Source organism: Somniosus microcephalus, chromosome 8 (genome assembly GCF_052327205.1).
Source record: "Somniosus microcephalus isolate GS21.2 chromosome 8, FLI_Smic_1.0, whole genome shotgun sequence".
In the NCBI taxonomy this organism is placed as follows: domain Eukaryota; kingdom Metazoa; phylum Chordata; class Chondrichthyes; order Squaliformes; family Somniosidae; genus Somniosus; species Somniosus microcephalus.
In genome coordinates, this window is record NC_140994.1 from 102,649,823 (window position 1) to 102,661,140 (window position 11,318).

Genomic DNA, 11,318 nt, shown 5'->3' on the forward strand with positions numbered 1-11,318 from the left:
TGCGTGAGAGAGTGTGAGAGAGCGAGAGAGCGTGTGAGAGAGCGAGAGAGCATGTGACAGAGCGAGAGAGCATGTGAGAGAGCGAGAGAACGTGTGAGAGAGAGAGAGAGCGTGAGAGAGCGAGTGCGTGTGAGAGAGCGAGAGAGCGTGTGAGAGAGCGAGAGAGCGTGTGAGAGAGCGAGAGAGTGTGTGAGAGAGCGAGAGAACATGTGAGAGAGCGAGAGAGCAAGAGAGCGTGTGAGAGAGCGAGAGAGCGTGTGAGAGAGCGAGAGAGCGTGAGAGAGAGCGAGAGAGCGTGTGAGAGAGCGAGAGAGCGTGTGAGAGAGCGAGAGAGCGTGTGAGAGTGTGAGAGAGAGCGCGAGAGAGAGCGAGAGCGTGTGAGAGATCGAGAGAACGTGTGAGAGAGCGAGTGCGTGTGAGAGAGCGAGAGAGCATGTGAGAGAGCGAGTGCGTGTGAGAGAGCGAGAGAGCGTGTGAGAGAGTGAGAGAGCGTGTGAGAGAGAGGGAGAGCGTGTGAGAGAGCGAGAGAGCGTGTGAGAGAGCGAGAGAGCATGTGAGAGAGCGAGAGAGCGTGTGAGAGAGCGAGAGAGCGTGAGAGAGTGAGTGCGTGTGAGAGAGCGAGAGAGCGTGTGAGAGAGCGAGAGAGCGTGTGAGAGAGCGAGAGAGCGTGTGAGAGAGCGAGAGAGCGTGAGAGAGCGAGTGCGTGTGGGAGAGCGAGAGAGCATGTGAGAGAGCGAGAGAACGTGTGAGAGAGAGAGAGAGCGTGACAGAGCGAGTGCGTGTGAGAGAGCGAGAGAGCGTGTGAGAGAGCGAGAGAGCGTGTGAGAGAGCGAGAGAGCGTGTGAGAGAGCGAGAGAGCGTGAGAGAGCGAGTGCGTGTGGGAGAGCGAGAGAGCATGTGAGAGAGCGAGAGAACGTGTGAGAGAGAGAGAGAGCGTGTGAGAGAGCGAGAGAGTGTGTGAGAGAGCGAGAGAGCGTGTGAGAGAGCGAGAGAGAGCGTGAGAGAGAGCGAGAGAGTGTGTGAGAGAGCGAGAGAGCATGTGAGAAAGCGAGAGAGAGCGTGAGAGAGAGCGAGAGAGCGTGTGAGAGAGCAAGAGAGCGTGTGAGAGAGCGAGAGAGCATGTGAGAGAGCGAGTGCGTGTGGGAGAGCGAGAGAGCGTGGGAGAGAGCATGTGAGAGAGCAAGAGAGAGCGTGAGAGAGAGCGAGAGAGTGTGTGAGATAGCGAGAGAGCGTGTGAGAGTGAGAGAGCATGTGAGAGAGCGAAAGAGCGTGTGAGAGAGAGAGAGAGCGTGTGAGAGAGCGAGAGAACGTGTGAGATTGCTAGAGAGCGTGTGAGAGAGCGAGTGCGTGTGGGAGAGCGAGAGAGCGTGTGAGAGAGCGAGAGAGCGTGTGAGAGAGCGAGAGAGCGTGTGAGAGCGCGAGAGAGAGCGAGAGAGCGTGTGAGATTGCGAGAGAGCGTGTGAGAGAGCGAGAGAGCGTGTGAGAGAGAGCGAGAGTGTGTGAGAGAGCGAGAGAGCGTGTGAGAGAGCGAGAGAGCGTGTGAGAGTGTGAGAGAGCGTGTGAGAGAGCGAGAGAGCGTGTGAGAGAGCGAGAGAGCGTGTGAGAGAGCGAGTGCGTGTGAGAGAGCGAGAGAGCGTGTGAGAGAGTGAGAGAGCGTGTGAGAGAGCGAGAGGGCGTGTGAGAGAGCGAGAGAGCGCGTGAGAGAGCGAGAGAGCATGTGAGAGAGCGAGAGAGCGTGTGAGAGAGCGTGAGAGAGTGTGAGAGAGCGAGAGAGCGTGTGAGAGGGCGAGAGAGCATGTGAGAGGGCGAGAGAGCGTGTGAGAGAGCGAGAGAGCGTGTGCGAGTGTGAGAGAGCGTGTGAGAGAGCGAGCGAGCGTGTGAGAGAGCGAGAGAGCGTGAGAGAACGAGAGAGCGTGTGAGAGTGTGAGAGAGAGCGTGTGAGAGAGCGAGAGAGCGTGTGAGAGAGCGAGAGAGCGTGAGAGAGCGAGAGAGCATGTGAGAGAGCGAGTGCATGTGTGAGAGCGAGAGAGCGTGTGAGAGAGCGAGAGAGCATGTGAAAGAGCGAGAGAGCGTGTGAGAGAGCGAGTGCGTGTGAGAGAGCGAGAGAGCGTGTGAGAGAGCGAGTGCGTGTGAGAGAGCGAGAGAGCGTGTGAGAGAGCGAGAGAACGTGTGAGATTGCTAGAGAGCGTGTGAGAGAGCGAGTGCGTGTGAGAGAGCGAGAGAGCGTGTGAGAGAGCGAGAGAGAGTGTGAGAGTGCGAGAGAGCATGTGAGAGAGCGAGAGAGCATGTCAGAGAGCGAGAGAGCGTGTGAGAGAGCGAGAGAGCGTGTGAGAGAGCGAGAGAGCCTGTGAGAGAGCAAGAGAGCATGTGAGAGAGCGAGTGCGTGTGAGAGAGCGAGAGAGCGTGTGAGAGAGCGAGAGAGCGTGTGAGAGAGTGAGAGAGCATGTGAGCGTGCGAGAGACCGTGTGAGAGAGCGAGAGAGCGAGAGAGCGTGTGAGAGAGCGAGAGAGCGTGTGAGAGAGCGAGAGAGCGTGTGAGAGAGCGAGAGAGCGTGTGGGAGAGCAAGAGAGCGTGTGAGAGAGCGAGAGAGCGTGTGAGAGAGCGAGAGAGCGTGTGAGAGAGAGCGCGAGAGCATGTGAGAGAGCGAGAGAGCGAGAGAGCGTGTGAGAGAGCGAGAGAGCGTGTGAGAGAGCGAGTGCGTGTGGGAGAGTGTGAGAGAGCGTGAGAGAGAGCGAGAGAGCGTGTGAGAGAGCGAGAGAGCGAGAGAGCGTGTGAGAGAGCGAGAGAGCCTGTGAGAGAGCAAGAGAGCGTGTGAGAGAGCGAGTGCGTGTGAGAGAGCGAGAGAGCGTGTGAGAGAGCGAGAGAGCGTGTGAGAGAGTGAGAGAGCATGTGAGCGTGCGAGAGACCGTGTGAGAGAGCGAGAGAGCGAGAGAGCGTGTGAGAGGGCGAGAGAGCATGTGAGAGAGCGAGAGAGCGTGTGATAGAGCGAGGGAGCGTGTGAGAGAGCGAGAGAGAGTGTGGAAGAGCGAGAGAGCGTGTGAGAGAGCGAGAGAGCGTGTGGGAGAGCAAGAGAGCGTGTGAGAGAGCGAGAGAGCATGTGAGAGAGCGAGTGAACATGTGAGAGAGAGCGCGAGAGCATGTGAGAGAGCGAGAGAGCGAGAGAGCGTGTGAGAGAGCGAGAGAGCGTGTGAGAGAGCGAGTGCGTGTGGGAGAGTGTGAGAGAGCGTGTGAGAGAGCGAGAGAGCGTGAGAGAACGAGAGAGCGTGTGAGAGTGTGAGAGAGAGCGTGTGAGAGAGCGAGAGAGCGTGTGAGAGAGCGAGAGAGCGTGAGAGAGCGAGAGAGCATGTGAGAGAGCAAGTGCATGTGAGAGAGCGAGAGAGCGTGTGAGAGAGCGAGAGAGCATGTGAAAGAGCGAGAGAGCGTGTGAGAGAGCGAGAGAGCGTGTGAGAGAGCGAGTGCGTGTGAGAGAGCGAGAGAGCGTGTGAGAGAGCGAGAGAACGTGTGAGATTGCTAGAGAGCGTGTGAGAGAGCGAGTGCGTGTGAGAGAGCGAGAGAGCGTGTGAGAGAGCGAGAGAGAGTGTGATAGTGCGAGAGAGCATGTGAGAGAGCGAGAGAGCGTGTCAGAGAGCGAGAGAGCGTGTGAGAGAGCGAGAGAGCGTGTGAGAGAGCGAGAGAAACTGTGAGAGAGCAAGAGAGCATATGAGAGAGCGAGTGCGTGTGAGAGAGCGAGAGAGCGTGTGAGAGAGCGAGAGAGCGTGTGAGAGAGTGAGAGAGCATGTGAGCGTGCGAGAGACCGTGTGAGAGAGCGAGAGAGCGAGAGAGCGTGTGAGAGAGCGAGAGAGCGTGTGAGAGAGCGAGAGAGCGTGTGGGAGAGCGAGAGAGCGTGTGAGAGAGCGAGAGAGCGTGTGGGAGAGCAAGAGAGCGTGTGAGAGAGCGAGAGAGCGTGTGAGAGAGCGAGAGAGCGTGTGAGAGAGAGCGCGAGAGCATGTGAGCGAGCGAGAGAGCGAGAGAGCGTGTGAGAGAGCGAGAGAGCGTGTGAGAGAGCGAGTGCGTGTGGGAGAGTGTGCGAGAGCGTGAGAGAGAGCGAGAGAGCGTGTGAGAGAGCGAGAGAGCGAGAGAGCGTGTGAGAGAGCGAGAGAGCCTGTGAGAGAGCAAGAGAGCGTGTGAGAGAGCGAGTGCGTGTGAGAGAGCGAGAGAGCGTGTGAGAGAGCGAGAGAGCATGTGAGAGAGTGAGAGAGCATGTGAGCGTGCGAGAGACCGTGTGAGAGAGCGAGAGAGCGAGAGAGCGTGTGAGAGAGCGAGAGAGCGTGTGAGAGAGCGAGGGAGCGTGTGAGAGAGCGAGAGAGAGTGTGGAAGAGCGAGAGAGCGTGTGAGAGAGCGAGAGAGCATGTGGGAGAGCAAGAGAGCGTGTGAGAGAGCGAGAGAGCGTGTGAGAGAGCGAGAGAACGTGTGAGAGAGAGCGCGAGAGCATGTGAGAGAGCGAGAGAGCGAGAGAGCGTGTGAGAGAGCGAGAGAGCATGTGAGAGAGCGAGTGCGTGTGGGAGAGTGTGAGAGAGCGTGAGAGAGAGCGAGAGAGCGTGTGAGAGAGCGAGAGAGCGTGTGAGAGTGTGAGAGAGCATGTGAAAGTGCGAGAGAGCGTGTGAGAGAGCGAGAGCGTGTGTGAGAGAGCGAGTGCGTGTGAGAGAGCGATAGAGCGTGTGAGAGAGCGAGAGAGCGTGTGAGAGAGTGAGAGAGCATGTGAGAGTGCGAGAGAGCGTGTGAGCGTGCGAGAGAGCGTGTGAGAGAGCGAGAGAGCGAGAGAGCGTGTGAGAGAGCGAGAGAGCGTGTGAGAGAGCGAGAGAGCGTGTGAGAGAGCGAGAGAGTGTGTGGGAGAGCGAGAGAGCGTGTGAGAGAGCGAGAGAGCGTGTGGGAGAGCGAGAGAGCGTGTGAGAGAGCGAGAGAGCATGTGAGAGTGCGAGAGAGCGTGTGAGAGAGAGCGAGAGAGCATGTGAGAGAGCGAGAGAGCGTGTGAGAGAGCGAGAGAGCGTGTGAGAGAGCGAGTGCGTGTGGGAGAGTGTGAGAGAGCGTGAGAGAGAGCGAGAGAGCGTGTGAGAGAGCGAGAGAGCGTGTGAGAGTGTGAGAGAGAGCGTGAGAGAGAGCGAGAGAGCGTGTGAGAGAGCGAGTGCGTGTGGGAGAGTGTGAGAGAGCGTGTGAGAGTGTGAGAGAGCGTGTGAGAGAGCAAGAGAGCGTGTGAGAGAGCAAGAGAGCATGTGAGAGAGTGAGAGAGTGTGTGAGAGAGCGAGAGAGCGTGTGAGAGAGCGAGAGAGCGTTTGAGAGAGCGAGTGCGTGTGGGAGAGTATGAGAGAGCGTGAGAGAGAGCGAGAGAGCATGTGAGAGTGTGAGAGAGCGTGTGAGAGAGCGAGAGAGCATGTGAGAGAGCGAGAGAGCGTGTGAGAGAGCGAGAGAGCATGTGAGAGAGCAAGAGAGCGTGTGAGAGAGCGAGAGAGTGTGTGAGAGAGTGAGAGAGCATGAGAGAGCGAGAGAGCGTGTGAGAGTGTGAGAGAGTGTGTGAGAGAGCGAGAGAGAGCGTGAGAGAGCGAGAGAGCGCGTGAGAGAGCAAGAGAGCGTGTGAGAGAGCGAGAGAGCATGTGAGAGAGTGTGAGAGAGTGAGAGAGCGTGTGAGAGAGCGAGAGAGCTTGTGAGAGAGCGAGAGAGCGTGTGAGAGTGTGAGAGAGAGCGTGAGAGAGAGCGAGAGAGCATGTGAGAGAGCGGGAGAGCGTGTGAGAGAGCGAGAGAGAGTGTGAGAGAGCGAGAGAGCATGTGAGAGAGCGAGAGAACGTGTGAGAGAGCGAGTGCGTGTGAGAGAGCGAGAGAGCATGTGAGAGAGCGAGTGCGTGTGAGAGAGCGAGAGAGCGTGTGAGAGAGCGAGAGAGCATGTGAGAGAGAGAGCGTGTGAGAGAGCGAGAGAGCGTGTGAGAGAGCGAGAGAGCGTGTGAGAGAGCGAGAGAGCGTGTGAGAGAGCGAGAGAGTGTGTGAGAGAGCGAGAGAGCATGTGAGAGAGCGAGAGAGCGTGTGAGAGAGCGAGAGAGCGTGTGCGAGTGTGAGAGAGCGTGTGAGAGAGCGAGCGAGCGTGTGAGAGAGCGAGAGAGCGTGAGAGAGCGAGAGAGCGTGTGAGAGTGTGAGAGAGAGCGTGAGAGAGCGAGAGAGCGTGTGAGAGAGCGAGAGAGCGTGAGAGAGCGAGAGAGCATGTGAGAGAGCGAGTGCGTGTGAGAGAGCGAGAGAGCGTGTGAGAGAGCGAGAGAGTGTGTGAGAGAGCGAGAGAGCATGTGAGAGAGCGAGAGAGAGCGTGAGAGAGAGCGAGAGAGTATGTGAGATAGTGAGAGAGCGTGTGAGAGAGAGAGAGCGTGTGAGAGAGCGAGAGAGCGTGTGAGAGAGAGAGAGAGCGTGTGAGAGAGCGAGAGAACGTGTGAGATTGCTAGAGAGCGTGTGAGAGAGCGAGTGCGTGTGGGAGAGCGAGAGAGCGTGTGAGAGAGCGAGAGAGCGTGTGAGAGAGTGAGAGAGCGTGTGAGAGCGCGAGAGAGAGCGAGAGAGCGTGTGAGATTGCGAGAGAGCGTGTGAGAGAGCGAGAGAGCGTGTGAGAGAGAGCGAGAGTGTGTGAGAGAGCGAGAGAGCGTGTGAGAGAGCGAGAGAGCATGTGAGAGTGTGAGTGAGCGTGTGAGAGAGCGAGAGAGTGTGTGAGAGTGCGAGAGAGCTTGTGAGAGAGCGAGAGCGCGTGAGAGAGCGAGACAGAGTGCGAGAGAGCGAGAGAGCGTGTGAGAGAGCGAGTGCGTGTGAGAGAGCGAGAGAGCGTGTGAGAGAGCGAGAGAGCATGTGAGAGAGCGAGAGAGCGTGTGAGACAGCGAGAGAGCGCGTGAGAGAGCGAGAGAGCATGTGAGAGAGCGAGAGAGCGTGTGAGAGAGCGTGAGAGAGTGTGAGAGAGCGAGAGAGCGTGTGAGAGAGCGAGAGAGCATGTGAGAGTGCGAGAGAGCGTGTGAGAGAGCGAGAGAGTGTGTGCGAGTGTGAGTGAGCGTGTGAGAGAGCGAGCGAGCGTGTGAGAGAGCGAGAGAGCGTGAGAGAGCGAGAGAGCATGTGAGAGTGTGAGAGAGAGCGTGTGAGAGAGCGAGAGAGCGTGTGAGAGAGCGAGAGAGCGTGAGAGAGCGAGGGAGGATGTGAGAGAGCGAGTGCGTGTGAGAGAGCGAGAGAGCGTGTGAGAGAGCGAGAGAGCATGTGAAAGAGCGAGAGAGCGTGTGAGAGAGCGAGAGAGCGTGTGAGAGAGCGAGTGCGTGTGAGAAAGCGAGAGAGCGTGTGAGAGAGCGAGAGAACGTGTGAGATAGCTAGAGAGCGTGTGAGAGAGTGAGTGCGTGTGGGAGAGCGAGAGAGCGTGTGAGAGAGCGAGAGAGCGTGTGAGAGAGCGAGAGAGCGTGTGAGAGAGCGAGAGAGCGTGTGAGAGAGCGAGTGCGTGTGAGAGAGCGAGAGAGCGTGTGAGAGAGCGAGAGAGAGTGTGAGAGTGCGAGAGAGCATGTGAGAGAGCGAGAGAGCGTGTGAGAGAGCGAGAGAGCGTGTGAGAGAGCGTGAGAGCCTGTGAGAGAGCGAGAGAGCCTGTGAGAGAGCAAGAGAGCATGTGAGAGAGCGAGTGCGTGTGAGAGAGCGAGAGAGCGTGTGAGAGAGCGAGAGAGCGTGTGAGAGAGTGAGAGAGCATGTGAGCGTGCGAGAGACCGTGTGAGAGAGCGAGAGAGCGAGAGAGCGTGTGAGAGAGCGAGAGAGCGTGTGAGAGAGCGAGAGAGCGCGTGAGAGAGCGAGAGAGCATGTGAGAGAGCGAGAGAGCGTGTGAGAGAGCGTGAGAGAGTGTGAGAGAGCGAGAGAGCATGTGAGAGAGCGAGAGAACGTGTGAGAGAGCGAGAGAGCGTGTGCGAGTGTGAGAGAGCGTGTGAGAGAGCGAGCGAGCGTGTGAGAGAGCGAGAGAGCGTGAGAGAGCGAGAGAGCATGTGAGAGTGTGAGAGAGAGCGTGTGAGAGAGCGAGAGAGCGTGTGAGAGAGCGAGAGAGCGTGAGAGAGCGAGGGAGCATGTGAGAGAGCGAGTGCGTGTGAGAGAGCGAGAGAGCGTGTGAGAGAGCGAGAGAGCATGTGAAAGAGCGAGAGAGCGTGTGAGAGAGCGAGAGAGCGTGTGAGAGAGCGAGTGCGTGTGAGAGAGCGAGAGAGCGTGTGAGAGAGCGAGAGAACGTGTGAGATAGCTAGAGAGCGTGTGAGAGAGTGAGTGCGTGTGGGAGAGCGAGAGAGCATGTGAGAGAGCGAGAGAGCGTGTGAGAGAGCGAGAGAGAGTGTGAGAGTGCGAGAGAGCATGTGAGAGAGCGAGAGAGCGTGTGAGAGAGCGAGAGAGCGTGTGAGAGAGCGAGAGAGCGTGTGAGAGAGCGAGTGCGTGTGAGAGAGCGAGAGAGCGTGTGAGAGAGCGAGAGAGCGTGTGAGAGAGTGAGAGAGCATGTGAGCGTGCGAGAGACCGTGTGAGAGAGCGAGAGAGTGAGAGAGCGTGTGAGAGAGCGAGAGAGCGTGTGAGAGAGCGAGAGAGCGTGTGAGAGAGCGAAAGAGCGTGTGAGAGAGCGAGAGAGCGTGTGGGAGAGCGAGAGAGCGTGTGAGAGAGCGAGAGAGCGTGTGGGAGAGCAAGAGAGCGTGTGAGAGAGCGAGAGAGCGTGTGAGAGAGCGAGAGAGCGTGTGAGAGAGAGCGCGAGAGCATGTGAGAGAGCGAGAGAGCGAGAGAGCCTGTGAGAGAGCGAGAGAGCGTGTGAGAGAGCGAGTGCGTGTGGGAGAGTGTGAGAGAGCGTGAGAGAGAGCGTGAGAGAGCGAGAGAGCGTGTGAGAGTGTGAGAGAGCATGTGAAAGTGCGAGAGAGCGTGTGAGAGAGCGAGAGCGTGTGTGAGAGAGCGAGTGCGTGTGAGAGAGCGATAGAGCGTGTGAGAGAGCGAGAGAGCGTGTGAGAGAGTGAGAGAGCATGTGAGAGTGCGAGAGAGCGTGTGAGAGTGCGAGAGAGCGTGTGAGAGAGTGAGAGAGCGAGAGAGCGTGTGAGAGAGCGAGAGAGCGTGTGAGAGAGCGAGAGAGCGTGTGAGAGAGTGAGAGAGTGTGTGGGAGAGCGAGAGAGCATGTGAGAGAGCGAGAGAGCGTGTGGGAGAGCGAGAGAGCGTGTGAGAGAGCGAGAGTGCATGTGAGAGAGCGAGAGAGCGTGTGAGAGAGAGCGAGAGAGCATGTGAGAGAGCGAGAGAGCGTATGAGAGAGCGAGAGAGCGTGTGAGAGAGCGAGTGCGTGTGGGAGAGCGTGAGAGAGCGTGAGAGAGAGCGAGAGAGCGTGTGAGAGAGCGAGAGAGCATGTGAGAGTGTGAGAGAGAGCGTGAGAGAGAGCGAGAGAGCGTGTGAGAGAGCGAGTGCGTGTGGGAGAGTGTGAGAGAGCGTGTGAGAGTGTGAGAGAGCGTGTGAGAGAGCAAGAGAGCGTGTGAGAGAGCAAGAGAGCATGTGAGAGAGTGAGAGAGTGTGAGAGAGATGCACTTCCTCACAGCCTGTGGAAAATATCAGGGCATCAGAGAGAATTTCTATCAAAAATTCTCACAAATATGCCCTGAATTCAGAAATCTGACTGACAACCAAAAACTCCCATTCCTACTGGGGGAGGAGAGAAGCTGTGTAACACTGGTGGCACACTATGTTACAGCTTGCGATGAACAGAGGGACAACCAGTAAACTAAGACAAGAGTATATATAAACAAGGCGAAAATATATTTATAAACTCAGGGATATACCTGTTTATACACTGTATGAATGGAACCGCGTTTATGTGTTCAACCATAAATGTATTTTAATGCTTTGGCAACATAAGATGTACCTTATCATGCCAATAAAGCGATTTGTATTGTATTGTATTGTGTGAGAGAGCGAGAGAGCGTGTGAGAGAGCGAGAGAGCGTGTGAGAGAGCGAGTGCGTGTGGGGAGAGTATGAGAGAGCGTGAGAGAGAGCGAGAGAGCATGTGAGAGTGTGAGAGAGCGTGTGAGAGAGCGAGAGAGCGTGTGAGAGAGCGAGAGAGCGTGAGAGAGAGCGAGAGAGCATGTGAGAGAGCAAGAGAGCGTGTGTGAGAGAGCGAGAGAGCGTGTGTGAGAGAGAGAGAGAGCGTGAGAGAGCGAAGAGAGCGTGTGAGAGTGTGAGAGAGTGTGTGAGAGAGCGAGAGAGAGCGTGAGAAGAGCGAGAGAGGCGCGTGAGAGAGCGAGAGAGCATGTGAGAGAGCGAGAGAGCATGTGAGAGAGCGAGAGAGTGTGTGAGAGAGCGAGAGAGCGTGTGAGAGAGCGAGTGAGCTTGTGAGAGAGCGAGAGAGCGTGTGAGAGTGTGAGAGAGAGCGTGAGAGAGAGCGAGAGAGCATGTGAGAGAGCGAGAGAGCATGTGAGAGAGCGAGAGAGCGTGTGAGAGAGCGTGAGAGAGTGTGAGAGAGCGAGAGAGCGTGTGAGAGTGCGAGAGAGCTTGTGAGAGAGCGAGAGCGCGTGAGAGAGCGAGACAGAGTGCGAGAGAGCGAGAGAGCGTGTGAGAGAGCGAGTGCGTGTGAGAGAGCGAGAGAGCGTGTGAGAGAGCGAGAGAGCATGTGAGAGAGCGAGAGAGCGTGTGAGACAGCGAGAGAGCGTGTGAGAGAGCGAGAGAGCATGTGAGAGAGCGAGAGAGCGTGTGAGAGAGCGTGAGAGAGTGTGAGAGAGCGAGAGAGCGTGTGAGAGAGCGAGAGAGCATGTGAGAGAGCGAGAGAGCGTGTGAGAGAGCGAGAGAGTGTGTGCGAGTGTGAGTGAGCGTGTGAGAGAGCGAGCGAGCGTGTGAGAGAGCGAGAGAGCGTGAGAGAGCGAGAGAGCATGTGAGAGTGTGAGAGAGAGCGTGTGAGAGAGCGAGAGAGCGTGTGAGAGAGCGAGAGAGCGTGAGAGAGCGAGGGAGGATGTGAGAGAGCGAGTGCGTGTGAGAGAGCGAGAGAGCGTGTGAGAGAGCGAGAGAGCATGTGAAAGAGCGAGAGAGCGTGTGAGAGAGCGAGAGAGCGTGTGAGAGAGCGAGTGCGTGTGAGAAAGCGAGAGAGCGTGTGAGAGAGCGAGAGAACGTGTGAGATAGCTAGAGAGCGTGTGAGAGAGTGAGTGCGTGTGGGAGAGCGAGAGAGCGTGTGAGAGAGCGAGAGAGCGTGTGAGAGAGCGAGAGAGCGTGTGAGAGAGCGAGAGAGCGTGTGAGAGAGCGAGTGCGTGTGAGAGAGCGAGAGAGCGTGTGAGAGAGCGAGAGAGAGTGTGAGAGTGCGAGAGAGCGTGTG